The sequence below is a fragment of the Pleurodeles waltl genome, chromosome 5, assembly GCF_031143425.1.
Source record: "Pleurodeles waltl isolate 20211129_DDA chromosome 5, aPleWal1.hap1.20221129, whole genome shotgun sequence".
NCBI lineage: Eukaryota > Metazoa > Chordata > Amphibia > Caudata > Salamandridae > Pleurodeles > Pleurodeles waltl.
The window spans coordinates 1,045,068,299-1,045,084,167 of NC_090444.1; positions in this window are offsets into that span (position 1 = coordinate 1,045,068,299).

The window sequence follows — 15,869 nt, forward strand, 5'->3', positions numbered from 1 at the left end:
ACAGATTTCAGAGTTTTTCTTTACCAGGCCATGTAAAACTTTAAAGCACATGTCCATGTTTTAAATGCACTGAACTTTGCTCTACGGGCTGTTTAGCATTTACCCTGGAGTGATTTATGTATATTAAAATGGAAGGTTTGGGCTTGGCAAAAGGTTTATTTTGCCAAGTCGACACAGCACTTTAAACTGCACAAACATGCTGCAATTTCAGGCCTGAGAAATATTTAAAGGACTACTTTATTGGGTGGCACAATGGGTGCCGCAGGCCCACTAGCAGCATTTAATTTATAGGCCCTGAGTACATATAGTACCACTTTACTAGAGACTTACAAGTAAATTAAATTGTAAATTAGGTGGAAGCCAAATTCACTATGTTGAAATGAAAGAGCTCAAGCACTGTAGTACTAGTTAGCAGTGGTAAAGTGCACACATTTCTAAAAGCGAACAAAAACTGGTTCAGAGAACAGTAGGGCGAAGGCAAAAGGTTTTGGAATGACCCTGTAGAAATGGCAAAGTTCAAAAGGAAACAATTGGAAAAAAAACTCTATGATAATTGAATCACCCAAATGTTACAGAGGAAATTGAGTCTTTTGTAATTTTGGAGCTTGACAAACTTCTCCTCAGGACTAAGATGCGGTGGCAGGGAGTGCCATAGGGAGGACCTCAGAACATGGAGAGTTCTACCACCAAATGTCATGTATCTGGAGGGATGGGAAGTCAGCAGACCTTCTCTTAAAAAGGTAAGGAATCAAAACAATGTTGAGGTAGCTCAGGGATCGACTTTGGGTAGCTCGGCAGAGCATTTTGGAGATTGATTTATCTATTACAGGGTTCTAGTCCTGAGCTTTTAATGCCAGAGTGATCTGAACCTGATTTTTTAAACCAAACACAAAGTGAGATGCATACTTAGGCCCATATTTATACTTTTTGACGCTAAACTGCGCTAACGCAGTTTAGCGTCAAAAAATTTAGCGCCGTCTAACGCCATTCTGAAGAGCCATGCGGGCGCCGTATTTATGGAATGGCGTTAGCAGGCGCAAGCAGACCGGCGCTGCCTGGTGTGCGTGGAAAAAAACCACGTAGACCAGGCAGCGCCGGCGTTGGGAAAAAATGACGTTAGGGCGTCTTAAAATGGGGCAAGTCAGGTTGAGGCAAAAGAATCGCCTCAACCCGATTTGCGCCATTTTTTTACGACGCCCAGACGCCATTTCATGACTCCTGTCTTAGTAAAGACAGGAGTCATGCCCCCTTGCCCAATGGCCATGCCTAGGGGACTTATGTCCCCTGGGCATGGCCATTGGGCATAGTGGCATGTAGGGGGGCACAAATAAGGCCCCCCTATGCCACCAAATTTTTTAAAAAAATATGAAAAATTATACTTACCTGAACTTACCTGAATGTCCCTGGGGTGGGTCCCTCCATCCTTGGGTGTCCTCCTGGGGTGGGCAGGGGTGGCAGGGGGGGTCCCTGGGGGCAGGGGAGGGCACCTGTGGGCTCATTTTGAGCCCACAGGCCCCTTAACGCCTACCCTGACCCAGGCGTTAAATAGTGGCGCAAATGCGGGGTTTTTTGACCCGCCAACTCCCGGGCGTGATTTTTGCACGGGAGTATAAATACGACGCATTTGCGTCGCCGTCATTTTTTTAGACGGGAACGCCTTCCTTGCATCTCATTAACGCAAGGAAGGCGTTCATGCAAAAAAAATGACGCGTTTGCCAATACTTTGGCGCTAGACGCGTCTAACGCCAAAGTATAAATATGGCGTTAGTTTTGCGCCGAATTTGCGTCGAAAAAAACGACGCTAATTCGGCGCAAACGGAGTATAAATACGGGCCTTAATACTTTGGAAGTCTCTGGTGCTTTGAAAGAGATATTTTGGTGGGGAAACATAAAAATGTTGCAGTAATCCAGATGAGGAAAGATCACAGTGAGGATTAACACCATTTTCGAGAGCAGTGGAGCAATGGCAGAAGTCCTCCTACCTTATGAATATAAAGGAATGCAGTTTCAGAATCATGCTTAGGTGTGGAATAAATAATAACTGACTATCAAAGAGAAATCCCAAGATACAAGCAGAGTTACAAGCTATTTCGAATGGGACTGGAGGAGACCCAAAATCCTCAGTCCAAGTTAAAAAGTACAGGATAGAGCTATAGGACCTTGGTTCAAGATTTCAGTTTTACCACAGTTGAGGCAGAACCAGTTATCCTGAATCCAGCTGTGGTCCCATGGATGACTGTGAAGCAATTCATGAAGACTGGGTACAACAAATGATGGGAGGTACGGGTAAGTCAAGCTTTATGTACTTTTAGATTTTGCTCTGTGGCCACTATTACCCAATCAAACCTAGCTCCCATTTAACTTTAATGTATTCTGGGAATGACATTCATTTTTATGGATCTATAGCTCTTGTAATGATTAAGACTAGCTTAATATATAATAAGCCTGTTTGCTTTTGCAAATGTGGTACTGGGGCATGTCAGATGTCCAAGGTCTCTCATATTTTTTAAGTTGAAGAAGGCCCAGGGCATCTGCCAGGTGACCAGGTGCCTAGCTGTTAGCTATAAAAAGGGCAGAGAGATATCTGTCCCCCTTAAGCCCCTCTGCCTTGCAGAAAGGCAGGGGTCAACTTTGCCGGTCTCTCTGCCATGCCTACAGGCATGGTGGTTTCCGCCTTCCACACTCCCTTTAACAACATCTCTGCACCTTTTACATTTTTTACTCTCTCCCAATGTTGAAGAGACATTTTGTGTAAGGAAACAAGGAGGTTGTTGCCCTCCTTGCCTCTCCCAAAAGAGGGTGGTGAGGTGTTTGCTTCCAGATGAGTGGATTGTAGGGGTTATTTGTTGCCAGGGGTCCAAGTTGGAATGGGAGAACCAAGCTTTATTTATTTAATCAAACTAGTTCCCATACTTGTTATTTAAAAAACAAATGGTCTTGAACAGTTGAGTTGCTGTAGGTTGAAAGTGGAGAAGAAAGGATTCTTCAACTGTGAAGTGAGAGAAAGAAGAAACAAGCCATGTGGTTGCCTGCTACCAAAAAACAAATATAAATGTATTCAGCTTGTTATTTGGAAACATAAAGCCTGCTTGGAATTCAGTATAGGCTTTGTCTGATAGAGTCTAGAATTTTGACATTTATTGGAAACCTATAAAAAAGGTTTGCACTAGGTACAATTAGGGCCATATTTATACTTTTTGACGCACAACTGCGCCAACGCAGTTGTGCCTCAAAAATTTTAACGCCGGCTAACGCCATTCCAAAGCGCCATGCGGGCGCCTTATTTATGGAATGACGTTAGCCGGCGCAGCTGACTGGTGTGCGTAAAAAAAAATGACCCACACCAGGCAGCGCCGGCGTAGGGGAAAATGGAGCTTGGGCGTCAAAAAATGGGGCAAGTCAGGTCTGAGGCAAAATATTGGCCTCAACCCGATTTGCGCCATTTCTTTTATTGACTCCCAACCCCCATTGAAATGACTCCTGTCTTAGCACAGACAGGAGTCATGCCCCCTTGCCCATTGGCCATGCCCAGGGGACTTATGTCCCCTGGGCATGGTCATTGGGCATAGTGGCATGTAGGGGGGCACAAATCAGGCCCCCCTATGCCACAAAAAAATAAAAAATAAAATACTTACCTGAACTTACCTTAAGTTCCCTGGGATGGGTCCCTCCATCCTTGGGCGTCCTCCTGGGGTGGGCAAGGGTGGCAGGGGGTGTCCCTGGGGGCATGGGAGGGCACCTCTGGGCTCCTTCCGAGCCCACAGGTCCCTTAACGCCTGCCGTGACCAGGCGTTAAAAAATGACGCAAAAGCAGCTGGACGTCATTTTTTTTGACCCGCCCACTCCCATGCGTCATTTTTGCACGGGAGTTTAAATAAGGCGCACATGCCTTGGAGTCATTTTTTAGACGGGAACGCCTACCTTGCATATCATTAACGCAAGGTAGGTGTCCACGCTAAAAAATTACGCAAACTCCAAGATCTTTGGCGCTAGACGGGTCTAACGCCAAAGTATAAATATGGAGTTAGCTTTGCGTCGGATTTGCGTAAAAAAAAACTACGCAATTCCGGCGCAAACAGAGTATAAATATGCCCCTTAGTGTATTAGTAAAACCACAACTTAGAATCTTTTTCCACATTTTGCAACAGCCTATTTACACAATGTGATACCTATCCTATACAGTGTGTAATAGATTATTTAAATTAATGACCTACTTATTCACAGTGCTCTATGTCACAGACGTGTCTCTTAGCAATATAAATACAAGTTACTATTTCCCCAAGGCACTTACCAGGATTCAAATCACTTACACCCACAAAGATCTGAAATGTTCACATTAATCAACCAAACTGTTCTGCCAGAAAAGTGCATTTCACAAAGATAAGTTTAAGTTGCATTTATTTTTCATTTAAGGTGTGGGCATTATATGTTGGATAAAGTTACCTGTAAGTCAACAAAATAGCTACTGAATATTTTGCTCTTTTTGCAACACAAAAGGATGATGGGTGCAGTGGTGAAAGTTTTCAAACACTCATACCCAGTCACAGATGAGGGTTAAATCTATTGTTCTTTTGCTCACCATGCCACCCCAGTTTACACGCAGCCATATGCAAATCAGCCTTGACCCTGCTCCCCATTGGAACAATCTAGCTTGACCTGCCAGGCCAGGTCCTCCCTGGACTGGAGACAAGCATCATGGGACCAGTTTTGGGGTAGCACCCCTCATCACCCAGGCTAGTTGAATCCAGTAGAACGGCAAGAAAGGGACTCATGTCTGTTCATACCCTGGACAGCTCACGGCGACTTTAGCAACACAAAAAGAAGACGGATAGAGTGTTGAAACTTTTCAAACAATTACCCCTAGTCTCAGATGTATGTTAAATCCATTGTTCTTTTGCTCACCATGCCACCCCAGTTTGCACCCAACCATATGCAAATCAGTCTTGACCCTGCTCTCATAGGGACAGCCCAGCCCGAACTGCCAAGCCAGGTGCTCCCTGGACTTGCAGACAAGCATACTAGGACCAGTTTTGGGGTATCACCCTTTATCAACCAGGCTAGCTTGAATCCAGTAGCACAGCAAGCAAGGGACCTACGTCTGGGTATACCCTGAACAACATACGGCTACTTTAGCAAACCAAAAGAATGATAGATGGAGTGTTAATACTTTTTGAACACTCACCCCCCAGTAACAGATGTGGGTTAAATCCATCATTCCTTTGCTCACCACATCACCCCCCCTTTGCATTTAGTCATATGCAAATCAGAGTTAACCCTGCTCATCAAGGAAACAGTCCAGGCCGAACTGCAAGGCCAGGTTTTTCCTTGGACCAAAGACAAGCACACTGGGTCTGGTTTCAAGGTATCATGACTCATAACCCAGCCTAGCTTGAATCCAGTAGCACAGCAAGCAAGGGACCCACATGTGCACATACCCTGACAAACATATGGCAACCTTAGCAACATAAAAGGAGGATGGACAGAGCACTTAACTTTTTTAACACTCGCCCCCAGTCACAGATGTGGGTTATATCCATCCTTCTGTTGCTTACCATGCCACTCTAGCTTGCACCCAGAAATATGCAAATCAGTCCTGATCTTTCTCCCCGTGGGAACAGTTCAGCCTGAACTGCCAGGCCAGGGTCTGCCTGGACAAGAAACAAGCAGTCTAGAACCAGTTTCGCAGTATCAACCCTCATTAGCCTGGCTAGCTTCAATCCAGTGGCACAGCAAGCAAGGTACCCATGTCAGGGCATACTCTGGACAGCTCACGGTGACATTAGCAACACAAAAAGAAGATGGATGTAGTGTTGAACAATCACCCCCAGTCACAGTTGTGTGTTTAATCCATTGTTCTTTTGCTCACTATACCACCCCAGTTTGCACCCAGCCATATGCAAATCAGTCTTGACCCTGCTCCCCATAGGAACAGTCTAGCCTGAACTACCAAGCCAGGTGCTCCCTGAACCACAGACAAGCATCCTAGGACCAGTTTTTGGGTATAACTCCTTATCAATCAGGCTGTCTTAAATCCAGTGGCACAGCTAGCAAAAGACCCATGTCTGGGTATACCCTTGCCAACATATGGCTACTTTAGCAAACCAAAAGGATGATAGATGGAGTGCTAACACTTTTCGGACACTCACCCCCAGTAACAGATGTGGGTTAAATTCATCATTCTTTTGCTCACCCCGTCACGCCTGTTTGCACACAGTCATATGCAAATCAGCGTTCACCCTGATCATTATGGGAACATTCCAGCCCGAACTGCCAGGCCAGGTTCTTCTTGGACAGGAGACAAGCACACTGGGACCAGTTTTAGGGTATCACCCCTCATCAGCCATGCTAGCTTCAATACAGTAGCACAGCAAGCAAGGGACCCACATCTGCACATACCATGGTCAACTTATGGCAACTTTAGCAACACAAAAGGATGGTGGACAGACTGCTTAACTTTTCGAACACTCACCCCCAGTCACAGATGTAGATTATATCACTCCTTTTGTAGCTCACCATGCCATTCTTGTTTGCATCCAGCCATATGCAAATCAGTCTTGATCTTGCTCCTCATGGGAACATTCAGCCTGAACTGTGAAGCCAGGACTTCCCTGGACCAGAGACAAGAAACCTGGGACAAGTTTCAGAATATCACCTCTTATTAGCCTGGCAAGCTTGAATACAGTGGCACAGCAAGCAAGGGACCCACGTCTGGGCATACCCTTCCCACTTAGGGCAACTTTAGCAACACAAAAGGATGATGGATGGGGTGTTGAACAATGCAAACACTCACCCCCAGTCACAGATCTGGGTTAAATCCACTGTTCTTTTGCTCACCATGTCACCCCAGTTTGCAACCTGCCATATGCAAATCAGTCTTGACCCTGCTCACCATGGGAACAGTCCAGCCCCAACTGCCAGGCTAGGTCCTCCCTGGACTGGAGATAGGCATCCTGGGACTGGTTAAGTGGTACTACCCCTCATCAGCCAGGGTAGCTTGAAGCCAGTGGCAGAGCAAACAAGGTAACCTTGACAATTTGTTTTTTTCATATATCCTGTATACAATACTGAAGGCAACCATGTACTGGCCTATACTCACTCGATTGAAATCCATTCATAGAAAAGGTACTGTAAACATTAGTACAAGGGTCAGAGTTAGACACATGGGGCCACATGTAGCAACTTTCAGATTTGTGACCCGCAAATTGCGAGTCAGGGTGACTCACAATTTGTGAGTCGCAAATCCGAATGTTGGATGGTGTCCCTGACACCATCTGCGATTCGCAAGGGGGTCGCAAATGCCCACCTCATGAATAATCAAGAGATGGGTCGCAATTTGCGACCCCGTTGCGAATGCCAGCCCTCACAGGGATGGTGGCCTACTGCAGACAGCAGACCACCCTGTCTGTGACTGCTTTTCAATAAAGCAGTTTTTTTTTTTTGTAATACAGCCTGTTTTCCTTAAAACGTTTTGGGCCATATTTATACTTTTTGACGCAAAATTGCGCTAACGCAGTTTTGCGTCAAAAAAATTTGCGCCGTCTAACGCCATTTTGATGCGCCATGCGGGCGTCAAATTTATACTTTGACGTACGGCGGCGCAACCAACAGGTGGGAGTCATTATTTCGTGACGCACACAGCATCCGTCTGTCGTAAAGGAAACCAACGTAAATGCGACGCACATCACTGTGGGTCGATTTACGACAGCGCAATCATGAAAACGCCGTTTTTTTTCACGCTATTGCGTTTAATTTTTGCGCGAAAACTGCCCTTTCAGCAGAGGAGAGCCAAAATGGATCCTAGATGCCCCAACAGACCCCAGGAGGATGAGAGCAGACCAGGAACCAGCCAGGAGGATCCATACAGGAACCAGGAAATTTAAAAAAAAAATCACTAATGTCATACTGCTCAGACAACAACATTGAGGAGGGGACACAGGCAACTGGTCACTGAAACACATCTGCACAGTCTGACAAACAAATAGGACATTCATACGATAAACAGGCCAATCCAGTAAGACACACATGATACCCCATCATATTCAAACCTCAACAATGTTTACATCCATACCACATCCTAACATTGACATTCATAGGTAATGCCACGTAACATGTACAGATCATGCAATGTGAATAAAAAGTGTATGGGGCAGGGCCTGAGAGGCAAGTGTGCTGGCAGGGCAGTCACAACACCCACAGTCAGTCAAAGTGTAGTGTGGCAAGTGAAACGTATACTTTGCGCATTAGCCTCAGGCTGGAGGCCTTTGTGCATCTTACCCTGAATGTACTTATACTCATTTGCTCACATCTAAGAGCCTCAGAGCACTTTGCACTAAATGAATCTCATTGCCCTTCCTATCAGTTAATGTATCAAATAGTCAGTCCTAAGGTGTTGTCAATTAGTCAAATCACACTGTTTTGCCTACTTCTGCACTGGAGTTTGCCAGAACATATTCACTCTGTGCCCCAGTCAAGGATACCGTCTGGTACATTGCTGATAGATGTGGTAGGCCTTAAGGTTTGGCATTCCTGCGTAGGGAAACTTTGTCATCACCATGACATATGTCTTTTAAATTCACTTCCTCGTCCCAAGACACGCATGGGGGAGTTTCCAAACAGAAAATCACAACTAGATGCTGCCTGCCTTGCTGCTGATGCACAACCAGATCCCAGCCCATTCCTCTGATATGAGGGATGATGTCTCCCCTGTGATTCAGACAGGCAAGCTCCAAACTTAACATGCTGTGCTATACATAGAACAAGCAGAGGGAGAGTAGAAACTGTTAGGTACCATGATAGCTGTGTACTAATGTATTACTCTCCTGCGGACTATTTCTATTCTAACAGTGTGTATTGTTTGGGTTATTGGGGCTCACAACTAAATTTCTACAACTCAGTTGTACAATCAAAGTTCCAAAGATGTCATGCGCTCGGATGTCTAAACATTCCTTTGATGTGGGAGACAAGAGGCACTGCTAGTCTGTCTGAGCTAAATTGAATATCTGGGTGACAGAGTTATTTACAAGTGGGTCAAACTTAGTCCCCCACACCATTAGCTATCCTGCTGCCTAGAAAGCCAAGAATCACATGTAGGATAATGAGAGCCCACCCAACAAAATGTCCCTCCATAGCAATAGTGAAACACTGAGGGAGGAGTAGGACAAAAACACGCCTATTCCTAAATAATTACAAAGCAACACCTAGAGGCGACCTGGCAGACATGTCTGATAGCTCCATATCAGACATGTGACACACAGGTGGGCCATAGGCCTACAACAATGCCCTATGACGGACAGCAGATACCAAAACAAACACAGAGTACAAAGTTAAGGCATCCAAAGGCTTGTATCTTAGTGCAAAATTGTCACAACACAGACACACTAATTGTACCCTGTTTCATTGCAGAGGAACACGGATCTCCTGCCGATATGCCTGTCCATGAGTTCCCTGATGACAAGAATGACGAGACCATCAACCTCACACAAGAGACCATTGACATGGTCCTTGAAAGCCTCCAAACCCACCTTCAGTCACAAGGAGGAGCACAGAAGAAGCAGCCACCACAGTAGAACCACCCGCCACCCCAATTGTAAGACCTGCCAGCTCCAACACAGCTGAGGACTCTGACGACACTGGCACCAGCTTCGAAAGAACAGTCGTTGGGGTCCAGCGGGAGCTGGCCAAGGAGGTGCGGGTGGGGATGCAAACTATGGCAGCCAGCCTTGAGGGGGTGCGTTCGTGCATGTTGTCAACTGCTGATCAGGCAGCTGCAATGCAAGCCAGAACATCGCTCTTGGAGGAACTTTTAAAAACACAGAAGGAAATCTGCACAGCTGTCATCCAGTTGACACAACAACTCCAACTGCAAGCCAGTCAACGTGTGCACGAATGCAACATAGAACCCCTCAGGGCCGACCTGGCTGCCTACCATCGGGATGTGGCTGCCATTCTGAAAAACCAGCAGGCCCTCCTTGCTGCAGTACTGCCCTTCATTACTCGACAGGGATCAGCCCCCGGGATGTCTGCCTCCATGTCTTCTAACACTGAGGTGTGTGTTGCCCCTTCACAACCAACAACAACAAGGATACACCAGGCAACACACACATCAGAAGAAGAAGACATGGAACAGATAACATTCACACGCAAGAGTACCCGGAAGCCCTAGTCCCTGCACCATGGCCTACTCTGACCAAGGTCCTACGTTTTGACACATGCCAGTCTCACTACAACTACCCTCAATGACTGTTCGGCAATCCACTGTATGACTTGTCCCCATTGGCAGTGAATGTTTCTCTCCTACTATTTGGCAATTCCTGTTCCTCTGCACTGTCTGTGACATCACCCCAGCATGTCAGGAGCATCATCCACACCCCGTCTGTAGGATCACCATGTAAGAATGCACCATAACGGACTCAGCTAACATTGTGAATGGACATTTTGCACTACACCACCTAAAAATAAATATCACTTGCACACCTATTGTATCTCTGTGTTATTTCACACTTCAACTGTGCAGTACATAACTCCAAAGTGGCTGTGTGGCAACCATGTCGATTCTCTATACTACTGTCCTGATTTCATGTATACTGAAACATCTGTGCAGTGGCCAGGATTGCATCATAGCTTTACTATACTGAGGAAAATAACTGATGAAGGGACTAAGCACACACAATCATGCTGTGTTGGACAGAATGATGCACCATCTATAGCTATTCTAGACAACTAATGGTGGCTGAGAAATGTAGGCACCATGCAATACTAAAATTAGAAATTATGCTGTAAAATTAAAGGAATGATAAACAAATTACACAGCATCAATCACCCTTACGGCGTATACTTCCATGAAGGAAAGTCATGCTGAACCAGTACACACATGATGTAGGTCAGCAATGACAGCAACAAGACAAGAGTGTGAACAAATCCTCATCTACAAAGATCTCCCTGAACTTCACACTGCTGTCCGACCTATCTATTTACCTACAATAACAAGTCTGGAAGCACTCTTTGTGAAGTAGGATACATACCAACCCCAAACCTTGATGATCAATGCACACTACCAATGGTGGCTCTCCCACATGGTGGATACTTACCAAGTTAGCACCGGTAGCTGGCATGTGAAACCTCAATAGCCTGGGGATAGCGAGTATAGGACACAAATTTCATACTAAAACTTTCTGCTACACTGATGTCAAGGCCATGAAAAGGTAGCACCTAACGCATCATGTAAAGGGTAAACAAATTTTTTATTTCAAAGTAGTAATAAAAGAGGCAACTAAGGGAAAGGTAAACCTACACTAATCTAACCTGACTACTACTAACCCACAACTGTCCCTAACTAACCTAAGTTAAACTTACTCTACACATGTAACGAAACGATCTAAACATCAACCCCCCACCCACCATTATGAGACAAGACACATGCAGGACAACACTTACTAACCTACACACATACTATACTATCCTAAACAAACATATTTTTTTTTTTTTTTTTTTTTTTTTAAACATGAATCCCAACATTGCCCAACACCCACCCACCCACACAAAAATATAAGATAGAAAGAATAAGGACCCCCCACCCTCTTACCTAACACTAACTAAGCTAATTTCCTATACTTATCCTATAACTAACCCCCCAAACCCAACTAACAGTATGAAATAGGAAAGAGGTGAGAGGGGAGGGGTAAAAGTTCAGGAGGGCAAAATGACTACTGATTTGCCCTCCGTAGTGTGCGCCGGATGGAGCGCACCTTCTTCTTGACCTCATTCATGTCCTCCGTCAGGTTGTCAACCTTTTGAATCAACCTGTCCAATTTTCGGGACAATGCCTGGAAGGCCGCAGGGTCGATAGGAGGGTCAGTGCTGGTTTGCGTGCCAGTGGAGGTGGATGTTGTTGCTGGAGTTGTGTGGCCACGGGACAGCCCTGCTCCCACCACACGGCTAGGTCCAGGTCTGGAGGAAGATGCTTGGTCCGTTGCTGGGTCCACTTGGGCCGACCTGGTGGATGTAGTGGCGGTGGTTGTTGGTGGCACCGTTGGGGGAGCCTGTGGTGTGGCATACCACGCCCCGGAGGCCCGATCCGAATGATATCTGCGGCCCATCCTCCGATACCCACACTGCACCTGCAGGATGTGCCTGTACCTCATCGCACGGCGCTCAAAATGGTCGCGATCTGCGGCACTCAGGTTTGCAGCTGTGAAGAGAAAAGGGAAATATTGAGCTTTAAATTTACAGTGGGTTGAATACCACAATGGGTCATTTGTCCATTACTAGAAATGTATTGGTTGCAGCAATTGTTACAACATAGTTCACGGAAAGGCTCAGAGGAAGTACATGTGAATCATGCATACATAAGGGCATATCACACATAGCATATCCATGTCTCTACATGATGGATGACATCACCCTAAACTACTCATCCAAATCATACCTAAGGCATTAGACATTATGGCACCAGCTCTTCCGCATACTGACTTCACTACATATGTCATTCTATGTGATAACAATCACACTCCTCACTCAATGGCATTTGGAATTAGTTGTGTGCTAAGATTGAACCCCTGGCCCAGAATCATATGTCCACACTAGGGGCCAGATGTAGGAATTTTGAAAAATCAACTAGCAATTTGCAAAGCAGAACGGTGTCTCTGACACCGTCTGCGAGTCGCTATGGGGTCCCTAAAACCCACCTCATGAACATCAATGATGTGGGTTCCAAGTTGCCCCACCTTAGCAACTATGGGCACTCACGGGGATGGAGGCCTGCTGGGAACAGCAGAACTCCATAGACGTGACTGCTTTTAAATAAAGCAAGTTTTTTTTTTCCCAAGTGTAGGCCGTTTACCTGAAAGGAAAACGAGCTGCAATTAGTTAAAAATCACAACAATTCAACTTGGAAATTTGCACGGTAATTATTGGTCCCTTAGACCACTGGCTGTTTTGCGCAGGATTATTTTGGTCCACTCACAAAGGTGAAGTTTTACAATGAGGACCCCTTCCAGTCAGCAAGTTGGTTACCATCCACTTCAAGTGGATGATAACAGCTACTCACTTTGCAACCACGTACTCGGTTGCAAATGGGATTGCCTACCACTGTGAGTTGCAAGTAGGTCTGGTAAACCCCTTTATTATTTGCATTTTGAAAAGCATTTTGCTAATATGTACATGACCACCAAATACATTTTGGAATAGGAAACAGACGTTTGCAACTCACAAACCGAAATTTATGCCATTTGCAACGTGTAGACATTTTGCTACATCTGGCCCTAGGTACTAACTCAAGTCACAAAAGGTGTTAAATACGTGTAACATACTGGTTGCTACAGTCCTAGGTACCCTGTTTCACAGTAACATCCCAGTCTTTGTGGGTGGTGTGGGAAGAACAACCAACAATCCCATGTTCAATGCACACCCAGGAGTGTACAGAAAGTTCAACAAGTATGTGCCTTCACACACAACACCTATGAAGGGCTAGCAACACGTTGTAGTCAGCCCAACCTTATCACATCCCAGGTCCACACATGTCAAAATGATATGACTTAGCCCAACATAACATACTATTAGTGAGGCATGTTTTACAACACACACAGAGGAGGTAGAACACCCATTCTCATGATTCGACAGAACACCTAGGCCATTGCACTCAAGTCACACACACTTCGAGTTCACCTTGTGGAAGTACATGCCCCCGGAAGATCCGACCTACAGTGTACACAGTCCATCCTCAACTAGGAAGAAGCACTTGTCATCCAAGCCATGTGCCTAAGCTATCTGGGAGACTGTCAGTCTGATATGCAGACTCAGTTAATGGCAAGTCCCTGACCAAGTCTAACATTGAGCAGTGTATTCCAAATGAGTCATACCATTCCCAATTGCCGCCCTAATTGAATGACCTACAGCCCCTCAATCTGAGAGATGACTAGGTATTGCTTTACAGAAACATTATTCCTATTTGATATCACACTAAAACAACCAAGCCAATGAACGGCCAGCACATCAAATCATGAATTCTCTTGAACACACAGTAATCCATCATGCTTCATTACCAAACAATGAAAATAGCACTCAGGCGACACTCACTGTAGGTATCGGGGTCGTCAAAATGGGCCACCTCTCCCACGGTGTACGGGGCTGGTCCACCTGTAAAGCATGAAAGGAAGAATATACTCAGACTGGGTGAACGGACAAATAATTTCTGTTACAATGACACTGTGTGAATATGACATGGTAATGATACACTTTCACACATGCTCATCCTGCATGGATGACTTTGTATTCAACATTATCATTGGATGAGTCTCCTGCTCCAGTGACACACCCTACTACACTCATGCAGTGGCCAGGACAGTCATGTGTCGTCCAAGTTAATCCTCCATTAGTATGCCCCAACAATAATGTTATCCATACATCTCAGCATGTGCATCCCAGAGAGACATTCCAAAACTGGTTCCATGAGGACTGCATGACCACTCACAATCAAACAGGCTATGTGGACAGGTTCAACACACAGCAACCAGACACACATGTGACATATGTGTGGACAACATGACTAACTTCATGTGACGTGAAGGCAACACACATGTATAGCATCATCATGTGTTTCCAATTTTCTGTCTAGCTATGGCGTCTACATATGTAGGTATGTTGTTTCTACATGACGTACTCACTGGCCATTATGACCAGTAGAGTACAAATAGAGCAGTTCACGTGTTGCTTTTCTGACACAAATGCAACACTACATTAAATGCAGCTACAGGCATCTGGTATGTGTTGCAAAAATGAGCCATCGGACTGGTAGCATAGGTCTTCATACACATTCTGCAACAAATACACATTAGGACACATATGTATACCTTTGTATCGCAGCATTTGCATCATTTTGTGACGCAGAGAGGGGGCTACTTAGCAAAATACAAATAGATGTTGGATTTTACTGCTGTTATTGCGTGTACATGTGTTGCAAAAATGGGGATTTATGTGTATGACCATGGGCCTAGGTTTCCCTAGCATTACACACAGTCAGCTACTTATTTTGCAGATTGGCTAACAATCATCACATGTTCACACACAGATTTCTATTATTCCCATGTAATTGATTTGTACTCACCAACATGGCCACCAATCCGGAGCCCCAGGTGGTCCAGCAGGTCCTGTTCCCTGGTGATCAGATCTGCCCAGCGGTGCTTGAGTTGATGGACATTTCGCAGACTCCCGTAGACCCGGACCAGGTGATGGCGCACCTTCTCCCACCGGATTTTCCTCGCCTCCGTGTGATACCCCTGTATCACACGGCCCCCAGCCTCCAGCATCAGTGGGAGGAAATGGCTTACTAGCCATATGAACCCCCCCAATTCGTCTTCACCCATCCTGGACAGGCGAGGCCTACCTGACATATTCAGAGGTCTAAAAATGGACAAATGAAATATGAAAGTAAAAGTGGGAAATGGGGAAAGGTAGAGGTGTGAAAGAAAAAGAAGAAGGAGACAAATAGCCCAACTAACCCCCCAAACTATGCTACCCACAACAGACTCCCACAGACAATACAAATTATCACAGGTATAGACAAAACAGACTGAGACAATGTTATACAACAATAATAGATTGACACTAAGACAAAATACAAGGCACACAGGACACTAAAGCAGTAAAACACAGGACAACACCTTTCACACAACCACACAGTCTAGATAAATCTGAGACTGCAAAGTGAAAGTGAAAGTTAACTCCCAGTACAGATTTGGTAAACAGGATATCCTATTACATCACTTCCTGCATAAAATGGCCGCCGTTTTTATTTTCCCGTTATGCGTCATATTTTCACGCATACACAATTGTGCGTCTTTTTTTATGACGCATTACAGTGCACATGATGCGGA